Source organism: Pinus tabuliformis, chromosome 4_1 (assembly GCF_031772625.1).
Source record: "Pinus tabuliformis cultivar Carrire ecotype Pingquan chromosome 4_1, CPIR1, whole genome shotgun sequence".
In the NCBI taxonomy this organism is placed as follows: domain Eukaryota; kingdom Viridiplantae; phylum Streptophyta; class Pinopsida; order Pinales; family Pinaceae; genus Pinus; species Pinus tabuliformis.
In genome coordinates, this window is record NC_142303.1 from 136,793,099 (window position 1) to 136,808,006 (window position 14,908).

Below are 14,908 nucleotides of genomic sequence, written 5' to 3' on the forward strand. Positions count from 1 at the left end.
GCGCAAAGAGGATCCAAATGTGAATATAGTGCTCTGAAGTGGAATCATAATGGGAGATGACAAGGAAAAACAACTCGAAGATAGTACATGGGTTCACAAAGCTCTAGCGAAAGAGGTTGAGTTCGATTTAGAGAATGCACGTGAAACCTTCATGGAGGCAAAGAAGAGCTTCACTGAGGCCTCCACCTCAGGGATCAAGGATAAGCCTGATCAGGAGATCGACCATTTTATGCTTACAACTTTCCTAGAGACCTGCATGAATCTACTATGCGATAGAAAGGTTTTGAAGGGGCTGTAGGAGCTCATAGATAGATGTGTCGAAAACACTCTGGCTGAGCCATGCGTAGTACTTAGTAAGCATAAAAAAAGGACGGGACAGGAGATGAGACTGACCGCGCAGATAAGAGAGTATGAAATGGATCAGGTTATCTTGGACCTGGGTCAAATGTGAACGTCCTACCAAAATAGACATGGGAATAAATGGGGAGACCGGTGCTGCAATGGTCTCTAATTTAGCTAAGGATGGCGAATCAGTAGAAGATCATCTCCACGGGGTGGCTACAGGGGGTGACCATAGATATTGAAGGTGCGAGTGTGCTGGCTGACTTTGAACTAATAGATATTGTGGATGACAACAACCCCTATCTTGCGCTCCTAGGAACTGATTGGGCTAGTGATATGAACGAGGTGATCAACTTAAAGAAGCGGAAGATGATATTTGAGAAGAAATCACTCCGCATAATAGTACACCTAGATCTCGCTGAAGGATTGTGCTATACTGAACCAGTCTGCGATTATGAGAGCGATGACGATCTAGACTGTATCTATAATATAACAGTGAAATACAAAGATTGGGTGAATCCCACTGTATATGGACAAATTACGTGGGATTGCGAGAGTTCATGCACCTCAGACTCTAATGAAGAATTAGAGTGCTGACAGAATCGGTTTCATGATGTAACTACACTGACTTGTAACATGATGACCTAGTCGCTACGCTGTGTGTCATCAGAGGTAAGGAATCTTCCAACTTATGATGGCCTAAATGATGTAGATATATTTTTGGATGCATTTGAGAGGGAGGTACCAGAAAAGCAGTGCTTCTAAGTGTTGGACTGGGCACTATGCACTACACTCGCAAGATGGTGGGGTACGCACAAGGGAAGCTTTTATGATTGGTGCAATTGTAGGAGGATGATGAGAACATACTTTGGGAATCCGAGGATGTGAATGACAAATAAGTATGATGTGTAGGATGATCCACACATGCACTTGCCCAAATGGGCCCAAGCTTATGGAGAGAAGCCCCAACCTGAATGGGTGCACCTGTTCTGTCACACCTTGGATGTTGTCCCGATGAATTGGTACGTAGAAACAGAGCTTTTCCATGGTATAGGTGAATGGGATATTCTACTCGAAGGATTCATAATAACATTCAGTTTTGAAGACAGGTTTGATTGTATTGACGAAGCGCTACAAGAGGTGAAAGCAACAATCTTTAGGATCTCGCAGGATCCTTTGGAATTGGTTCAACCTGAGTGGGCTACTTAGTTGAGTCACGCACTGGAATGCTATAATGTAACCACCGAAGAAGAGGATGAGGATCTGTGAAAGATTAACATTCCGGAAACATAATGTCACCACAAGAATGAAGGATTGTAGATTGAGAATCTTGATATAACTGCACCACTGAAAACGAAACAGGTAAACATTGGTATGGAGGCAGAGCCCAAAATCATGAAGATTGGAGATTACTGGGATGACACGATGATGGATAAGGTTGCTAAACTGCTCTACAAATACCAGGATCTATTCCCTACAAATTTTACAGATCTAAAATAGATAATTGGAAACATAGATGTTATGAAGATCACGTTGAAGCCCGACGCGAAGCTGGTTAAGAAAAGGCCTTACTGTCTAAATCCGAAGTATAAGGAAAATGTTTGCTTAGAGCTAGAAAAGATGCTCACGGTAGGCATAATTGAGCATGTGGAAGAAATTGACTGGGTAAGCCCTATGGTGATATAGGAGCAGAAGTAGAAGGATGAAATAAGGATATGCGTGGATCTCAGAAAGTTGAATGATGCTTGTGTACATGATCCTTTCCTGACTCCATTGATTGATGAAGTGTTGGAAAATGTAGGTGGCCAGGAAGTATATTCCTTCACCGATGGGTTCTCGGGGTACCACCAGATCAAAATCACGTCAGAGGATAGGAGCAAGAAAACCTTTGCGACTGAGTGGGGTTGTCTCAAGTACACTGTAACGCCATTTGGGTTGAAGAATGCGCCTGTGATTTTCTCGTGTGTAGTCATTGCTATGTTCAAAGAGTTTATTCATAAGTTCCTAGAAGTATACTTTGATGATTGGACTATGTTTGGGATGGTGAAATGCCATGTAGCAAGCTTGCGCTTGATGTTGGATACCTGTCGAAGATACCAGATCATGCTCAATCTGAAGAAGTGCTTGTTTTGTGTTCCCTTTGGGACCCTATTGGGTCATGTGGTTTGTAGATAGGAACAAATGGTAGGCCCCACAAAGATCGTAGAGATACTAAACTTGGAGGCGCCAAGGAGTGTGAAATAGCTGTGCCCTACCCTAGGACATACGAGATATTATAGAAAGTTTATCAAAGACTATGCCTAGATCACCGCACCTATGGAAACGTTGTTGAAGAAGGATGTCATATTCTGCTAGAATGAGGACTGTAAGAAGAGCTTGGATGTATTGAAAGAAAAGATGGTCATTGTGCTGATCCTAGTCTTCCTTGATTAGAAGAAGGAGTTTCATGTACATTTCGATCTGTCGTGTATAGCGCTGGGAGCAGTACTAACACAGGTTGGTGGAGAAGACCTAGACCATCCTCTCATGTTTGCAAGAAGAAGTTATCTAAGGCAGAAAAGAACTATTCCACCACCAAGTGCGAAGGGTTAGCCATGGTTTATGTGCTCCAAATGTTTAGACACTACTTACTGGGAAGCCATTTTAGGATGTATACAGATCAATCTGTGCTAAAGTACCTTCTCAGTAAGCCTGTGTTGTGGGGGAGAATCTATAGATGGTTGTTACTGTTCTAGGAATATGATTTTGAATTTATTGTGAAGCCTTGACGACTGAACGCAGGACTAGACCATTTGTTGTGCATCAAAACAAGGGAAGAGCCCACTAATTTGGAGGAGGGATTGCCTGATGCGCAGCTGTTTGCAGTGTACGTCACAGATGGTCATTTTGAGGATATAATACACTTCCTAATGATAGGAACTGCCCCATAAGGATACACTATCCCGCAAAAGAAGGAATTAGTGGTGCAAATGGCAGATTTATCTATCATTACTCGGTATCTATAAAAAATGGGGTTTGATGAGATATTGCGACGATATGTACCTGAGTTTGAAAGAAGCAGCATCCTCTTGGAGGCTCATGGGGGAACTGCTGGAGGACATTATGCAAGGAGGGTGACCGACAAGAAGATTCTATGTGGAGGGTTGTGGTGGAAAACCCTCCACTAGGACTCAAAAGCGTATTGTAAGGCATGTGATGTGTGTCAAAGGACTGGTAGGCCATCGCGAAGGGATGAGATGCCTTTGAATCCACAGATGATGTTGCAACCCTTTGAGAAATGGGTGATAGATTTTGTGGGACCCATTCAGCCCCAAGGAAAGAGGGGAGCGAGGTACATTATCACTGTGACGGAGTGTTTGATTCGTTGGGTAGAGGCACAACTTGTGAAGGATTTCACAAGCGCGGCTATTGCAAAGTTCCTCTTTGAGTATGTACTGACGCGTTTTGGCTATCCAAAGATCTTGATCATGGTACATACTTTCTGAATGAGACGATCAGCACACTGTCGGAGGAATTTCAGGTATATCACTAGAAGAGCACACCTTATCACCCGCATGCGAACGGGATAGTGGAAGCATTCAATAAAGTGCTAGAGAATGTGATGACAAAGGTTTTCAATGTGCAACAAAGTGATTAGGACCTACGCATACCTGCAGGACTATGGGCTTATCGAACGACATGCAAGAAGTTGACTGGACAAACCCCCTTTAGGCTTGTCTATGGGGTTGAAGCGGTAATGAATATGGAATATATTGTGCCTAGTCTGTGCATAACGATGCTCACAGGTATGACGGATTGCAAAGCCCTGTAGGAAAGGCTCCCACAACTGGATGAGCTTGAGGAAGAGAGATTCCTAGCTGGATTTCACTAACAGGTAGAAAAGCAGCATAAAAAAGCATGGCATGATTGACACATTAAGCTGCGCACCTTTAAGGTAAATGACTTGGTTTTGTTATATGATAGTAAGTTTGATAAATTTCTAGGGAAATTTAGAATGCACTGATGAGCCTCATCATTGGGTAGTTATATGGTTCTTAATTCACCTCCTCGCTTAGTCAAATTGACTATTCTCATAAATTATTGCATGCTTTTGATTATATTTTGTTTATGAGGTGAGTTGGAGTTGGATATTTTTCTGTGTGGTCTAATGTGAATTCAATGTAGGATTAAGGGAGAAAATCAAGGAGTTTTGGCAAAGACTAAGGTCAAAACTCGAATGGGACAAGGGAGAGGGATTATAGGAGGTAAATCCTCCTCATTTACTACCCCTCCATTCAAATATTCCTCCATCAGCTCGGAGTGCAACTAGCCAAATCATGAGGACTAGAAGGCAGTCGAGAAAGTGAGAGACAAAGCACCAATTTATCTCGAGTTTGGTAGCTGACCTCCCTAATTTTAAGGAAGTCTTTGGAGACTTCATATGTGTAACTAGAGAGGCCTAGGACCTCAGGAGGATTTGGATTTTCATTGTAAAACTTTACTCTATTTTCGAGCTGGAAGACTTGTGACAGTTCTTTTTTATGTAATTTGTTGTTTTGGTAATAAGAATGAGTTATGTTTTGAGCCAACACTGAGTTAACACAGAGGGATGAAGCTCTTGGGTTAGGGACCAACCCTAGCAGCTGAGGCTCCTCTTGATTGTACATGTATTTTTAGTGTAGATTCATAGTTTAATTTCTAATTTGCTTATTAGATGCATTTCCATTACAAGTAGTGTAGATTAGATTGGTTGTGTGATAGTTTGCTTCCATTTGTACCTTATTGCAAGTAGAAGGTTAGCAAGGAGAAAAAGGATCACCAAAAGGATTTTAGCAGGTGTCTTGGCCTCACTTCCTCCCTCTTGGACCATGACTTGAGGAAGGGACCCTTAAGCAGCCCCAAAAACACAAATTTCTAGTTCTTTTATGAGCTTTGGAGTTTGATGTCTTTAACTTAGTATTTGGTTAATGTTGCAAGGTAGATTTCATTGTCATATTTCCCATCTCCATTTCTGTAGTAGACCTTACTCATTCTTTCATTCCCTTCAACAACTTTCTTCATGCATAATAAAGGTAGTTGATTCATTAGTTTTTCTTTTCTAGTTTATGAAAATGTATCTTGTTGCATGACTTTTTGGAAGACACACATGTTTTATGCAGAGCAGGTGCTTCAGGAGGAGACCAAGACTTCAGAGCTAGCAGCCACCTTCCACTTCATCCACCTTAGCCATCCCTTGTCTCCACCATCACCCTCACTAGTTTTTCATCATTTTTCATTGAAATTCTCCTAAACACATTGAGTGAATCTAGCCATCTCTTATCTTGGATATTGAATCCTGAGTGCTCCTAGACCTTCTAACACTCCATTCTACCCACCACACGCCTTTCCTAAGCCTCCCAACACCTCCAACACCTCACAATTAGCTCTCGGTTGTATCTTGTAGCTTTCCTGTAATTCCTATAGGATCATCTTGTAGGTTTCTAGTACATCCTGTAGGTTTTCCTCAAACAATCTGTTTTGAGGGCGAATTGATGGGAAACCTCTAGGAGTCACAAAAAGCCTCCTAGGACCCCTCCACATGATCCAACCACATCATAAACCTTCCATTCATCCTTGAACACCTTTGATCCACCTGTCACATCCACAAGAACAATTAGTTTTCATACTTGATTTTGCCTAAAAAGACCAAAAAAGTGAAAACAAATTTAGTTTAGTATCTTTACTTGCACTTAGTATTGCTTGATGCTTTTTTTTACTTTTGCAACTTAGATAGTAGCATTTGTTTATTGTTGATTTAGAATTTCTTCTTAGCATAGCTTCTTAAATGGTTAATTAGGGTATGGTGTGGTTTAGCATTACATGTTGGCTATCTCCTTTACTGCAGTAGAGTAAATCTCTTACAGTAAATTTTCCTTTCTTCCATAAAATAATCAAGCTTCTTCTGACTTTATAGAAGCCTGGCTTGGAACCCCAGTGGTCTCTTGCCAGCTGAATAGTGACAATAGGTAGAACCATCACTTTTACTTGTGCATATAGCACTGTCACCTCCAAGTGTGTATGAACCCCGTGTTGATAAGTAAAGTTGGTAGCCCAGGAGTTGCAACATCTTTGTTGCAATATCGGTGCTCATCATGCACTGGTTGGGGCCCTATGTCATTAAGGAGATTACCAAGGGAGGAGTAGTACAACTGGTCAAATTGAATGGAGAGCCCTTCCAAGGAAAGGTGAATGGAAGTCGCTTGAAGCCATACACTGGCAGTCCAGCCATGTGACTAGATGAAGGTAGCATAGTCTTAGCGCTCTAGGTAGCTGAAAGGAGGCATGGGACTATAAACTACATTGCCTGGGTTGGTGAGCTATGGGATTGGATGATAGTGTGAAGCAAGGAAGTGTCATAGGGTTCACAGCAGTGTGAAGGGAGTCGCACTACCAAGGGAGAAATTGCACAGGTCGGCCGAAAAGTGACTGTTAAAGTCACTGTTCATGATTTAACGGTAGAAATGTGGCCAAATGGAGCAGGCGACTGACATTTAAGATGAAATTTATCGCTCAGATCTTTGAAAATTTGCTGCCAATCTGGCATTAATGGACCGAGTTTGGGGGACCGAGGTGACCAATTAGAGCAAGCACATTATGCAAGTCGTCGAGGAAGCATGCTGAATAGTCCTAGAGTTGGCCATTCTCGAGGAGGAGCCAGTCGAGGTACGCATCCAGAAGCTAGCCAAAGGGGTGCATGATACTTGTACTGAGATGGCACGGGTTCAGTTGGAGTTGAACCTACAAATCACGTAGTTATAGTTGAAGGCCTAGCCTTCAACTCTGCCAGAAGTAAAGGAGCAGTGGGTCACTGTTGTCACAGAAGCAATAGTAGTGGTGCACAGTGCAATAGAAGACTGCATGCAATTGTTTGAGCAGTCATTTGAGGTCCTGACCAGCTTACAAGAGGACACCAATGTACAATGGATAGAGATGGAAGCATGCGAGCTACAATAGTGCTATGATGAGGTTAAGGGCATAACGCGAACTGCCGTGCTGACACAAAGACTATCCAAGCTGCAGGAGGCTAAGAAGCTGAACAAACAGGTGGACACAACACTGCGCAAGGAAGCAGTGCTGAAGGCAAGACTGAAGCCTTGGCTGGATGAGGCTTACGTAGTGATAGGATCTATTGAAGGTAATCTTGCAACTCTCCAAGAAACGCAACAAAAGCTTCAGGCCGATAGTGTAGGAGCAGTGATCGACTAGACAGTGGAAGACGCGAAGCAGGTGGCTGCACAGTGCATGACTGAGGTTGCGATCATATGAGTCGAGTTGGAAGGGCTTCACGCAAATATCTTTGCACTTACCAAGTGACTCAAGGACGAGTCATGATGTCTCTATTGGGGGCCTGTTGGGAGCGGGATCCCCCAAGGACAGTTTTGGTACTAAAAGCCCATGTTTTGGTCAAATTTTGTAATAAACTTATAAAGACACAGCATTTTGTAGTCACAGAGTGCGAAGGTGTCATAAATCATAAAGGGTTGTCCACCCTTAGTTTTGTAAAGTAAAGTCAGTTGTAAAAGATCTACCCATGGTCCGCGGACCATGGGATTGTATACAAAGAGCTAAGCTCTAAGTATTTTGAGGGTCATATCATGTAAGAGAGTTGTAGCTCTGAAGTAAGAAGTCTAAATATAGGGTCGTAGTGTAGGTAGAGGCTCTGCAGCTGAGTGCATAAAGGCCTAGGGAGGAAGCCCATAGGTGAGTGCATGGACCCCTTCAACTATGTGCGTAGGGTGGATAGATTCTATAATCACTTAAAGATATCAATAAAGAGAATTATTCTGCAATTTCCGAGTCTTTGTTCCGATTAATGCATCTTGTCATTTTTTGTATGATATTCCTTTATGATGCTTATAGATGTGCGAATGAATGCAATTACATTGGAAAACTGAATGCAATTAAGGATATCTGCTTACGCGATGCTAACTATAATTGTTTAGAAAGACAAGTAAGACACTTAGACTAGTTTAGGAATCTGCACAGTACACTGCCATAGCAGTGTGAAAGTACCTGAGCCATAGGTTAGGGCTGTACGAAGGTCAATCGTACCTTTTCGCGGAGGTACTAAAGGACATAATAAAGGGCTCATATGGCAAGCTCTAGAGTGAAGTGACCCATGTGAAGGCAGGAATAGAAGGAATAAACCGACATCACAACCATCTCACGGTGCGGAAACTTGGTTCCAGCATCTCCCCATACTACTTCAGGTTAGACTTTGATCCACGCTTCGTGGGATGATAATGAAAGGGCCAGTAGTGTAGGGGTTTGTTTGACTAATTAAAGCTGGACGTGGGTTAGGCCCCATATCAGGCTACAATGCATCAATCTAGAGACTTTCCAAATGACGCCGCAAAGGTTCACATTAGTAGAAGGGGGATTTGACACGGATGTTGGATTGTGGCGAGTGGTCACCTGCAAGATTACAGATGGCCAATTCAAATATTTGTTCGGGGGCATGCAACCACAACCATTGACAGGAGACACCTCCGGGAGCAACAAGAAGAGGGGGCTGGAGGAGGAATTACAACCAAGTCTATAAAATGGAGCAAAAAATGAGCTCCCTTAAACAAACAATTTCCATCTTAAAGGGTTCATTACGCACGAGTCAATAGTCTGGTGCTTTTCAAGGGTTTACTTTGTTCATTCCAATCATAACTACTCCCCTTACTGTGGTTATCCCCCATCGTAGCCCTCACTCTCAGACAAAGCCAACCATCCCCAAACCTAGGTAGCCTAAAGGTACCAAGGTACCAGTAGCCAAGAAGAAAAATACAATGCATGTCATGACTGTTGTTGACCTCACCAGTGATGGACTCCAGTCAACATCAACCTCCCCAATTGTTGAAGAAAACCCACAATCCGCCTCTACTGTTTCACCTGGGTCACGGGATCCATCCCCCCATACAACTTCCACCTCCATGACCCTATCTGACATAATCCCTCCAGGCACCCGCATAGCCACAGAAGAAATGGAAGTCGATTCAGCTATCTAGTCCACCAAGTCATTGAACGGGGGTGAAGGCCATACTATTGTTCAAACATCTGTGGTATCCCTATTGTCAGGAACGGGCCCACTCCCAAGTGAGGAACCAATCACCTCACAACCACACTCCACTGTGATCGAACCATTTGAGGCCTCATTTCCAATAAATTTCCCCATTGTTCTAGAGCCAGTCATTATCCCTCCCTCTCCCCAGTTTCTTGGAACCATGTAGCACACAAATTCCCCAGAAGGGCACTCAGAAAAATCCATTGCTAGCAGCCAACCCTTGCAAAGCAACTTCCCAGACCCATCAAAAATGCAGCTCGAGAACCTTTAGCACTGGCTGTTCAAATTTATCCAATAGGCAACTCAAAGGGCTAAACAGATCCACATTGACTTGTTTGCTAAGCACGAGTAGCGGAAGAAAAATTTTTCACTATCATGATGGAGCGAGATGAACTTTGAAAAACAAATCAACAACTGCAATCACAAGTCGAGCAGGTGACATCAAAGCTAAGAGCACTTTGGCCAACTGTGGCCAATTTAGTAATTGAAGTGCTTGAGGATTTTTTGGCCTATACATTGGTCGACTACTGTGACCATATTCAGACAACATGCACAAAACTTTTGGCCACCAACATGGATATGAAGAAGAGTTTAGATACGGCAAGAGAAACGATGCCTGATTTGACTACAAGCTACATCATGGAGATAGAGCAGAAAATCCACACTATTGCTGCACTAAAATCTTCGTTAACAGATGCCCTGGCGAATGGTTATGTGCTAATAGAGAAATTCAATGATTGGTCAGGAAGCTTGGCCATGAAAAACTACATAGTCTTGTAGAAATTTTGAATAATATGACACTTATTCACAGAGATTATCCCGATTATACACTATTTTCAGAATGCATGCATAATACATAACCTCCTCTACATTGATCATCAATTTGCAGAATCAAAACATTCGCATGCGCACATTGAAACACATCAATAACACATATCAACATAGTATGTAACCGGGGAAAGCATACAGCTGAAAACCCCCAACTATCTGTATATTATATTGATTGAGAACATGTAACAATACATAGTACAATACTCCTCACAAGTACTCAGTACTATCTCCACCTGTTACACACAAACTAGCTCAGATTTGAATCAATCACATGTTCAAATCTCCTCGGCTGCTTGCCTACCTTCACTGTGCAATCCTGCATGAGAATAGATGAGTATGGCTGATCCAAACTCGTATTTCCTTAGCTGAACCATGCAATCCTCATTGGCATTACTCACTCCATTGATTGTGAAAATCTCATGCACAACTATAGTCACAACTGACAGTTGTCTTGCCCTTTCACTCACCTCTAACACTTGTCTCCACTGAACTGTCCATGCACTGAGTTAACTGATGTATTCTTTAGTTGATTTATGAGTTAATAATTAGTGAATTAATTAATAATTAATTCACATCACTCATCACTAGTGTATTCTGCAGTTAGACTAAATACAACTAGTTCAACTAAGTCAAACTGAACACAACTCCATCAACTCCTCAATCAACTCCACCAAACTCAATCACTTGAGTTCTAACTGAAGTCCATCATGCAATAGCTCAACTAACCCATAAGAAAATTGTATTTCCTTCTGGTAGTTGCATGTGCGACATCCGTAGCTCGAATTGAAGTGCTCCAAGAGGATAAGATAATGTTTATAGTCCAAATATTATTAAGAGCTAATAATATTTGACTGTTCTATTTTTAGACTGGCAGTCTAAAAATAGACTCTGCCCATATGTCTAAAAATAGAAGTCCATATATTTTTACCAACATAACCAATCATCCATAAACAACATCTTGCAACTCATAGACCATGATCCATATGTCTAAAAATAGACATAGTCTAAAAATAGACTTTGCGCCAAAAATAGCCTGCGGGCCCACTTAGTGAAGGCGGCTCCTTTCCACTAAGCTCCATCATCTTGTTGCATTTTCAACAAGTCTATCCACTTTTCCAACAACTCCAACATTGCATGTCTGACAACAAGACCTCTAGGGACAAAGGCGAGCTAAAGAAAATCGATAATGAGATCGCCTCTCTCAAGTCTAGGATACAACAAATTGAGGAATCAGCTAAAATAAAAAAGAAAATTCATGATCTAAAGCCATCGATCCATAAACATGTGATATCACTACTAGAGGTATGTGACGATGTCGAAGAACAATGGAGCACCCTCCAAAATACTGGGCCTGAGCAACCAAACTCCACATCAACGGCTGAATTTCTCCAAAAGACAGAAACCCTCACAGACATATAGTATACGACATTGGAAGATTATAACTGCTTCCGCCAAGAAATGATTGTCACAATAACTCAATTGAGGCCTTGTTTTGGAAAAGAAGGCCAAATTGTAGTAGAAGCAGCCCTGCACAAAGAAGGACCAACACAACCAAGGGTAGAAGAAGCAACGTCGCAAGAGGAGGAACCATCACAACAACAAATAATAACGATAGAGACACCACCAGGAACAACAATAGAGACAACAACAGTTGAGATATATTTACTCAGGGATGAGTCAAGGAACTGTGGTCGGGGCCTGTTGGCACCTTTGTTTTGAATTTTGGATTTTGGTGGGAAGAAAGGTCAAGAACAGGTGGCAGGGAAAATGGTTCAAGTTGCAAAACCAGCAGCCAAAGGAAAGGGACATGAATTGGGAGTGAACGAGCAATTGCGGCAAGGTGGCAAAAGAGTACAAAAGAAGCTGAGCAAGGGAAATAGAAGGCAGCCAAGGGTAGAGTCATCCAAATGGAGCTAGAAGTGGGAATGTAGAGCAAAGGATAAAAGGAAAATGATAGCATGAGGAAGTGTCGGTGATGAAATGGGTGAGAAAGGCTGGGATCTTGAGAGCCATATCGGTTGCGGAAAGGATAGGACTATCCTTGGCTCTGCTTATGTCCATTCTTGTCAGTTGTTTTCTATGAAAAGGTACTCCTTGGGTATTTGATGAATGGGTCTCGAGCCTTTTAAATTATGTCATGTACTCTTATAATTCAGTTAATGAAAGAAGCTGTTCGGGTTCCTTATTATATTATTGTGGTCATTATGGGTTATTTAAAATTTTAAATGAATGATCAACAACTAGGAAGTTTCCCGCGATGGAATGAGAATAATTCCAGTCTTAGATAGTAAAAATAATTGAGTGTGATGAGCTATTGTTGTATGCTATTTTCATTTCCTCGAGACCCCACCATCGCCATCTAACCTCAGTGGTGGCATGCCTTGGTTGAGACTCCTTGCCTTCTGGGTAAGTTGAAAATATCGGCATTGTCCTAGACTACAGTGGAGCCTTGTTGGCTGCTTGAGACTGAACCAACGGTCTCTTCCCTATTGTCATTTTCGTGACAACACTTTTCCTTATCTGATTTGAGAGATATTTAGGTCAATTTTGGTACTCTTGAAAATATTATTTCAATGCAATCATTATCTCTATCAAGTGAGTTGTCCAAAGCAGAATTTGACTGCAGTCACATATTTTTAATATTGATGAAAACACACCTCAACATTAATGATCATTGGATGTAAAATAAAATAAAGAGGTCGAGTGAAGTGTTGCAATCTCTCCCTACTTACAAATATAAGTGTAATTCCTAAAATATATTGTTATTACATCAATGTTTGTAATCTCTCCTCCTTTGACATCAATGTTAAAGGGTCACAGATATCTATATAAATCCTATCATGCTAATGATCCTATATGAGTAAATGTTCCTGGATGAACCTATGGACTTGTCTTGAATCATTTTCCTTTCAACTATTATTTTTCTAAAACCATTGTTCTACTACTTTTTTCTGATTGTTCCTATTCTCCCCCCGAAACCATGCTTCAAATAATACTTGTTCTAGTACTCCCCCTAAGACTATTATCCATAATTGTTTGTACTATACATGTATTCTTTCCATTTTTGTTTTACTATACTTGTAATCTCCTTGAGATCATGTGCTATAGGTACCTGTCATATGCCCGCTATATTTTCTCCTAAATTATCCTATAGACTTAAAGTCTCCCCTTGTCTGACAGCAAAAAAAATTCCTTCTTTATCTCCTCGAATCTACCTTCTTACTGAGTGTCAATATCTACATCAATCTCAACATCATGTATTATGTAAAACATCTTGGTCTCTTTTAGAATAAATTCTTCCATGAAAATATTGCACTTTCTTTCTTTCCATACTCATGCCCTTACAAAGGGATACTTATCATAACAATCTTTGAACAAGGAACTCCGCTATTAGGCAAAACTTTAAATAGAGGAATCATAGGTTCTTCGTTAGGACACATAATAGGATCCAAAAATCATTTTAGGACTTGATGACTTAAGGTAGGTTCAACTTTTGGCTCAAACTTTTTTTCTCCTGCAAATATTGATGTGACTTTCTATTTTCCTAGTATGCCCTCCTTTCCCAATTTTCTTAGGGAACCTTATGTTCCATTCTTGTGCAATGTGACCATGATTTTGACATTTAAAACATATTGCATAATACTTAATTGAGGGATTAATTAATGCACATTTTTTTCCATTGAAACCATATGAATCCAATTTGCCTGCAAACTTTCTTCTTAAATAATGATAACCATCTCTTTCATAGTCTCTACAATTCTTAGCCTTATGTCCAAAATTTCTACATAGAAAGAAATAACCAAAAAATGTAGTTTGATATTTGGAGGGGAAAGACTCTTGATCATCTTTTGAAGTTGTTATTCCTTGGAAGAGGATATTTATGAGGTTCATTCTTTATTACCTTGCTTTCTTCTTCCTAATGGCGCATCCTAGTGCAACAATATGAAGTAAAAACTCTTCCAGTTTGGCCTTCATTTTTGTCTTCAAATTTTTTTTCGATTTCATTTCTTGAGTCTTCTTTGCAAGAATGCTTACATGAATAGTTGAGACCCATTATGTCACTTTGACATATTTTACCAGTAAAAATGTCATCAAATACCTGCAAAATCCTCAATCTTTTGTTGAGTTTGTCAACTTTAGCCTTAATGACACAAACTCTTTAAATTCAAACTCCAAGGAAATGATTTCTTGTTTAAGAAGACTAGCCAAATTTTCTTCTTTCTCTATTGCTTCCTTTTCATCTATTAAAAGGAAGTGTGAGACAGTATTGTCCTATTTTATGTCTTTATCATAGCTTGTCTTAGTCCTTGATTCATCAAGTATGCATATATTATTGCCTATCCTAATATCTTTAGCTACTAGTTTTCTTGTGTTTGACTTTTAAATTTCACACCTTTTCGAGTTGAAGATGATATCAAAAGCCTCATCACATATATGATTAACACTCAACATATTATGTTTTAGTCCTTCTATGTAAAAGACTTATTATGATTTATTTATTCCATCATTATTGACGACCATGCCTTTTCTAATGATTTTAGTGCATGCATTGTTAAAAAATTGATTTTACCTTCATCTATCTCCTTGATACTGATGGACTTACTTTGGTCCCTTATCCTATGTCTTGAAAAAACACTATTGACATACCACTTATCCTTTTTCTTC